This window comes from Castor canadensis, unplaced genomic scaffold (genome assembly GCF_047511655.1).
Source record: "Castor canadensis unplaced genomic scaffold, mCasCan1.hap1v2 HAP1_SCAFFOLD_65, whole genome shotgun sequence".
Taxonomy (NCBI): domain Eukaryota; kingdom Metazoa; phylum Chordata; class Mammalia; order Rodentia; family Castoridae; genus Castor; species Castor canadensis.
In genome coordinates, this window is record NW_027395331.1 from 288,078 (window position 1) to 295,000 (window position 6,923).

Sequence of the window (6,923 nt, forward strand, 5' to 3'; positions counted from 1 at the left end):
CATTATTTGGTGTACAGTAGCAAATGGACAGACTTGACACGTGGAAGAACAGCAGTTTGGGCCTGGGGTCTAAAACAGCTTTTATGTACATGGATGTTACTTTAAGACAAACACTAAATTTTCTCTTACATTGCAAATAGAAAATTTGTTGTGAAGTGATATATGATTCTTTAGAAACTCCAATTCTTAAATTCTTTTTTCCATCCATACAACGTTTTAAAAATACTTCCTGGGTTAAAGATATAGTTCATTAGTACAGTAATTGCCTCACATGTGGGAGGCCCTGCGTTGTGAGAGGTGATTAAAAGCCACATGTGCTGAGAAATCCTGACTCCTTACTTAGGCCCAGGAATTAACTGAAGGCAGGTTGGAAGCTAGACCCCCATCCTGCAATCTCCATGTGTGTCTTTTGATCTGAGGCATTCTTTCCTGTGGCTGCAATCACTTTGCAGCCATCATGGGGTCCTGGAAGGGCTGGACCACCTGCCAGGCATCAATGATTCTTATTATAATAAGGCGCCATCTCCTGACCATTCCTGAGATAATGAGCCGCTAGACCACCTGTGACTGTTACTTGCCACCTATGACCACTGAAACACATCTGTGACTGGGACTGTTTAACTATTGATACCTCTTGCTCCCTGTCCCCAAGGCGCCATCTCCTGACCATTCCTGAGACAATGAGCCGCTAGACCACCTGTGACTGTTACTTGCCACCTATGACCACTGAAACACATCTGTGACTGGGACTGTTTAACTATTGATACCTCTTGTTCCCTGTCCCCAATTCTTCCTGCTATTTTGGGATGGAGGCTCATGCCTAATAAGTGGGAAACCCTGAGTTAAAACTCCACTACTGCCAGAACAAAAGAAAAGGAAACAAAATCCTAAGACAGATAGATGTCTGTTCCCGGCAGATGATTGAAGATGGGTTGAAATGCTGCCTTTCTTCTTTCTAGGTCTTCCTGTGTCCTGTAATAAAAAATTCCTTTCTTTGCCCTTCTCCATTGCTCAAGTTTGAGCAAGTGGCCTGACCTGAGCTATTCAAACACAGGAGTTTGGGTTTGGGTCACAAGATGTCCTGTAACCCCAGCACCACAAAAATAAAAGCAAAATAATAATTCCTTGTGCATAATAGGGTACCATGTGACTCACACATCAGACATATTAACTGGTCCTGAAACTGGAGTTGTGGACCCTAGCCTTAAACTCCTGGGCTTTCATGTCAGGTAGGGCACTTGCTCCTAGATGTCAAATAAAGGCACAGTAATGGTTAAAGGCAGAGAAAGGGGATTTATTGCCAGGCCCAGGACTCCCCATGGGAGGATTCAAAGTAAGCATTCAGCCCTTGTTTTGTAAGGGTTCTAGAAAAGCTGATATTGGTATCATCACTTACAGGGAGCAAAATGGAAAGTAGGCTTTAGTGCACCTGAGCAGTGTATGTACTTCAATAGTTGTTGCATTCCGTAGTAAAGCCTGGGTTGCTCTTCTCACAACCACTTACCCTGTCTTGACATCACAGTAAGAACAGCTGTGAGAAAAGAAGTCCTAGCCCTATGACGGAGGGAAACACACACTTGCTCTCCAGTGAGATGCATCTTTACACATCAACTTGGCAAAAAGCCAAAGGCTGAGGAGGAGGAAGTGGTGAAATGGGCCACAGACCCAGGGTGGAATGGTGAAGTGACTCAGCTCCTCTCACGAGTGATTTGGCCAGGCCTGTTGAAATGATGAGTTCTAACACCCTCTGGTTCACTGATTGCATTTGCATAACTTATCCCATGGAAAATGTGACACAGATTATTTCTTGCAACATTGTTTCCAAGCCCTCCAAGGTCCTACAGAGATGCAGCCACCCTCCGTCTACTCCCATGCCTTCAGGGCCAGCTCCCTTACCTCCTGAGATTGCCTGCATTCCCTGCTGTGCTTTTCACAGTTCTTTCAGAGATTGGGGACCCAAGCTGCATGTTACTGTCCGGGTTTACTGCCAGTTATTCCAGAGAGACAATAAAAGAAACACCCTCCAAGGAGCAGCCAGCACACTCTGTGGGACATTCCTTGGTATTGTCTTCCTCTCTAAGGAACTCAGCACCAGTCACTTCAGATCCAAGATAGGGCTAGAGATCCCTAGGGCTCAGATATCAGTGGAAGTGAAAATCCATACTGAGCTCTGTCTAGGAAAATGGGGCCCTGACCTGCAAACACAAGCTGATAGTTCTGCTAAGAACTTCCCCTTTACGTCATTGGAGGGAGAGAGAGAATTGCTAAAAATAGCATAGCTCTGTACTGCCACCAAGAGGCCAAATCCAGTATTGCATCCACGCTGGGAAGGGAGGGGTCAGCGCAAGCGCGGGGGGCGGGGGGGCGGGGAAGAGCGCGTTCCACTGACGTCATCAGAGGGCAGGTCGCGCGCTCGGGTGAGGGGCTGGGGCTTCCCACGTTCAGAACAGACGCGCAGTCCTCGGGCCCAAGTTTTGAAAGCGGTCACAGCTCGTATGCTCCGGAGCAGCAGTTACAGGTAGGGACCTGTCCCACCTCTGTCTGGGTTAGGGTTAAGTCACTGAGCTACAGGGACTGGGCGCCTCCATTTGGGTCATTGCAGCACCTCTTACGGGGTCAGGAGATCAGGGTTAGGGAAAGCAAGAACGGGGCCTTGGACTGTCATGTCTCGGAGAAAGAGCCGCTCGTTTCCTCCTGTGTTCTCCAGATGGGGCCGTTGGGCTCAAGGAGGTGTCTGTCCCTCGGTCCTCCCGTGGTTTGTTCGGCTTTCGCGGCCGGATCCCGCCCGGACTCGGAGATTTTTTTTTTTTTTTTTTTTGAAAATCACAACTGCTCTTCTTCCGTGTGTGGATGCTGGACAAGTGGAGCTTCCCGAGTGCTCTGTGGAGGCCACACACGGCCAATGTATTCCCAACAGCACCCCAGCCGGTGCCAGGGCCCGACTTGATATTCCCGGGCGGGGGCGGGCCGGGCCCCCGGTTCTCATCGTTCCCTGTCAGAGGAGGCTCTCTCGTGTCGTGTCGTGTTCGTGTCACTGTGACCCCCACTGATGCTGTGTGGTGAGGAGCTGAGAGGCGCTGTCCTTTACGTGTATCTGCGCGACGGCGGCGGCGGCGGCGGCGGCGGCGGCGGGGTTCTTTTCTTCTTCCCTGTCAAACAGGGACACAGGGGAGGGAGGGGATGTGAAGTGAGTGACACCGAGGACCCGGGAAGGGACAGGGACACGGGAGGGAGGGGGGGGTGCGATTTTGCAGACGAGGAGAGTGAAGTTGAAACCGCTATCAGATCCTGAACTGCTGGAAACAGCAGCATCCCCGGAGAGTCCTCCTGGGCTTCTGTCTGGACAGGGCGGGACAGATGGACTCTGTGCGTGTGGGGGGGGGGGGGCGGGGGGGGCGGGGAAGAAGCGCTGTCTGTACACCTCTGGGTCCGGTTTCCTTTTTGAACTCCTCTCTGGGGTCTCCCAAGGCCCTTGCCGCTTCTCTTTCTCTCGTCGCTGCCCGCCGTGAATTCACAAGCCTCACGAAGGAAGGGGCAGTTTTGACTTCCTCGGGGCTGCCCTGTCAGGGATGGGACGATTTCCAAGGTCCCGGGGCGTCACCTAGCGGACGCTGCGTGGAACGAATGTGGGGTGGGATGAGAAGCCACGGCCGGGATCTGACTCCTGGGAGGTCTCGGGGTGAGTGGGGTGTGGAGTCGGTTGTCAGGCGGACTTTCTGTATGAATCGGTCCCGGCGTCGTGGACCTTGGACTGTCTGTCTGTCATGTCTCGGAGAAAGAGCCGCTCGTTTCGTTTCCCCCCTGTGTTCTCCAGATGGGGCCGTTGGGCTCAAGGAGGTGTCTGTCCCTCGGTCCTCCCGTGGTTTGTTTGGCTTTCGCGGCCGGAGGCCCGCCCGGCCCTCGGAGAGGTTGTTTTTTTTTTGAAACTCAGACAGACATGCTCTCCTCCTCCTCCTCCTCCTCCTCCTCCTCCTCCTCCTGACTGGACTAGCGAATCTGCCTGCTCTGGAGCACACGGTTAAACTTACTAGGCAGGCGCTCCACCCCTTGATCGGCTCCGCCACCCCCACGATCCTGAGGCCCCAAAGATCAACACCTCTCTCCCCGGCCGCCCGCGCGGAGCGCAGCCCGAGACGCGAAGCCGCGGCGGGATCGATCCTGGCGTGTTCTGTGACTCGGGTGCCGGGAAGGACCTGACCTGCCGTCACGGTCTCGGCGGAGTCAGTCCCCTCCCGCCCCCGACTCGGCTGGCTGTCAGGCGGACGGACTTTGTGTGTCAATCGGTCCCGGGGTCGTGGACCTAGCTGGGTCTGTGTGTCTCGGAGCAAGAGCCTCTCGTTTCCTCCCGTTTTTCTCCGGGAGGGGCCGATGGGTTCCCTCAGCTGTCCTTCCCGTGGTTTGTTTCGCTTTCGCGGCCGGAGCCCGCCCGGCCCCCGGCACGCCGCTGGCTTTCCTCTTTTCTTTTGTTTTTAGGCGCCCGGGGCTGGCGGCCGAGGGTGGGAGCGAGGGCGGGGAGGATGGCGAGAGCCCAGCGGAGCGCCTCTCCGTGTGATTTTTTTTTTTTTCCACGTCCCCTCCGGGTCTGGGAGTCGGGCGGGCGAGCGATCCCGTGGAAGTGCAAGTGGAGTTGAAGGCGAGCGCCACCTGGCGGCCGCTTTTATATAGCAGGCATCCCTTTGACTTCCGCGGCCGGGCCAAGGGATGACGTGTGGCCGTGGTGAGCCGGGCAGAGTCCCGGCTGCTCCGGGGAGCCGGGCGGCCCTGCGGCCGCGGTGGCGCGGTGGCGCTGCGTCGCCTGTCTGTCGTAGTTTGGACCTGCGGGTTCGCGGGAGGGCAGGCTGTCGCCGCGCTCCCGGGCTCCGCGTCTGCTGGTGCGGCTGGTCCGGGACTTTCCGGAGAGCTCTTCCGCGAGCGGAGGCCTAGCGGACGGAGCGAGCCCGAGCCTTGGGGGCTGGAGTTGGGACGGGGCCGCTCGGCCGCCGGCCGGCCCTGGCTCCTCGGGAGTCAGGGACCGGTCCCCGGGTAGGCGGTCGCCCGGCGCAGACGCGGCCTCGCCCGCCCGCGTGCCCTCGCGCGGTCCGTTCGTCGGAGGTGCCTGCCGCGGGTGAGTCCCCCCCCGCCCCCCGCTCCGCGTTCCGCTCACCGGCCGGGGAAGGTGTGCCCGGCCCGCTACGGCTCTCGAGTCGTCGCCGGGGTCCCTTTCTGCCCCCAGAGGGGTCGACCAGCTATCCCTGTGGGCTCCGGTCGTGTCTCTGATGGGGACGTCCTGGACACGGGTGGCCGGGACTCGGTTCCGGGAGGCCGCCGTCACCGGTGGACTCGCCCCGCTTCCGGGCACGCACTTTTAGCTTGGCGACGCGGGCGTTTTGTACCTGCAGGTAAGTGCTGACACGCTGTCCCTCGGTGGTTGTCGCCGAGGGGTGGACGGAGCCGCTCTCCTCGGACGCCCGTCTCTGTGGCTTTTCTGCCGCCCTCCGCGCGCTTCGGGAGCCCGTCGTGCCGGCGCGCAGGCTCTTTGGACGTCCGAGTGCTCCGATCTCGAGGCCGCCTCCGGGTTCCGACATCGACGGCGACCCGGAGGTGTTCGGTGTGGCGGGCGGACGAGGCGCCGGCCGGGGGCCCTCTGCTCCCCGCGCGCTTCCCGCCACGGGCCTCGGTGAGGCGGCGTTTGGGACAACCCGACTTTTCCGTGGACTTTGGCGGGGCCCCGGTGCCCCTTTGCGTGTCAGGCGTTCCCGTGCTGCTGGGTTTGTCCGTCGCTCTCACCCGGGGGGGTTCGGGGAGCGGGCGAGGCTTTTTAAAGTTGGGCTTCTTTCTGGTGGCTGTCCTCGCCTGCCTTTTCCTACCCCGGCCTCTACCGGCTGCTTTTCCTTTTTTTTTTTTTTTTTTTTTTTTTTTTTTTTGGTTATCTGAGCGAGGGGCTGTTTCTGTAAGACCGGCCCTGCCACCGCCCCGGCCTCCCGAGTGCTGGTTCCCCGCGCTTTCTGTGTTTTTGTTTTTTTTTGATTTGTTTGGGGCTCTCTCCCGCATTCGCGTGCTTGGGCCATCCCGAGGCTGCTCACGAGTGCTGGGATACGGCGGGCGTGCGCCACCCGCGCTCGACTCTCCCCCCTTCCCCCTTTTTTGGCCTTTTACGAGGGGGTTGCCTTTTCCCGAGGCGTTTCTTCCTGCTCGGCTGCTGTTTTGGTTTTGTCTCGTGTTTTGAAACTCAGGCTCGCTTTTGTCTTTCCCGACTCGGCGCCCTGCCCTCCCGGGTGGCGGGGTCTGGCCGTTTTCGCCTCCCTTCTCGCGATCGATGTGGTGACGTGGTGCTCTCCCCGGGCCGGGCCTAAGCCGCGCCAGGCGAGGGACGGACATTCACTGCGAATGGGACCGCTCTTCTCGTGCTGCCAGCGGGCCCCTCGCTTCTCCGCCCCACCTGCCGGTGGTGTGCGGAAGGCAGGGGTGCGGTATCCGGCCTGACCTTCGCCTTCCCCGCCCTCTCCTCGTGGTCGGGGACCCAGACGTGCGGGAGAGGGGATCACCCCTCCCGCGCCCTGGTGCCTTGGCGGTGGGTCGGCCCCTCCCCGCGGTGGGGCAGGGGCCCGCGTTTCCCCCGCCGTGCCGCGCGTCCTCCTCGGGCGCGCGAGCCGCGTTCCGTGCGTCGTCGGCCCTTCGCGGTGCTCCTGGAGCGCTCCGGGTCGACTCGAGGTGCCCGAGGCTGAGCGGTGGTGCCGTTCCCGTGTCCCCCGGTGTCTCTGCTCCGGTCGCCGCTGTGGCGGGGCTGCCCCGTCCGCGTTGGCGGGCTTCTCGAGGCCATCGGCCAGAGAAAAGGGGGGTCGAGGCGGTGAGAGAGAGGGCGGCGGCGGCGAAGGCCGCCTGCCGCTTCTTGACGGCCGTGTCGCGGGTGCGACTCGGTCCTTGGGGCGGGCGCACGCCCGCGC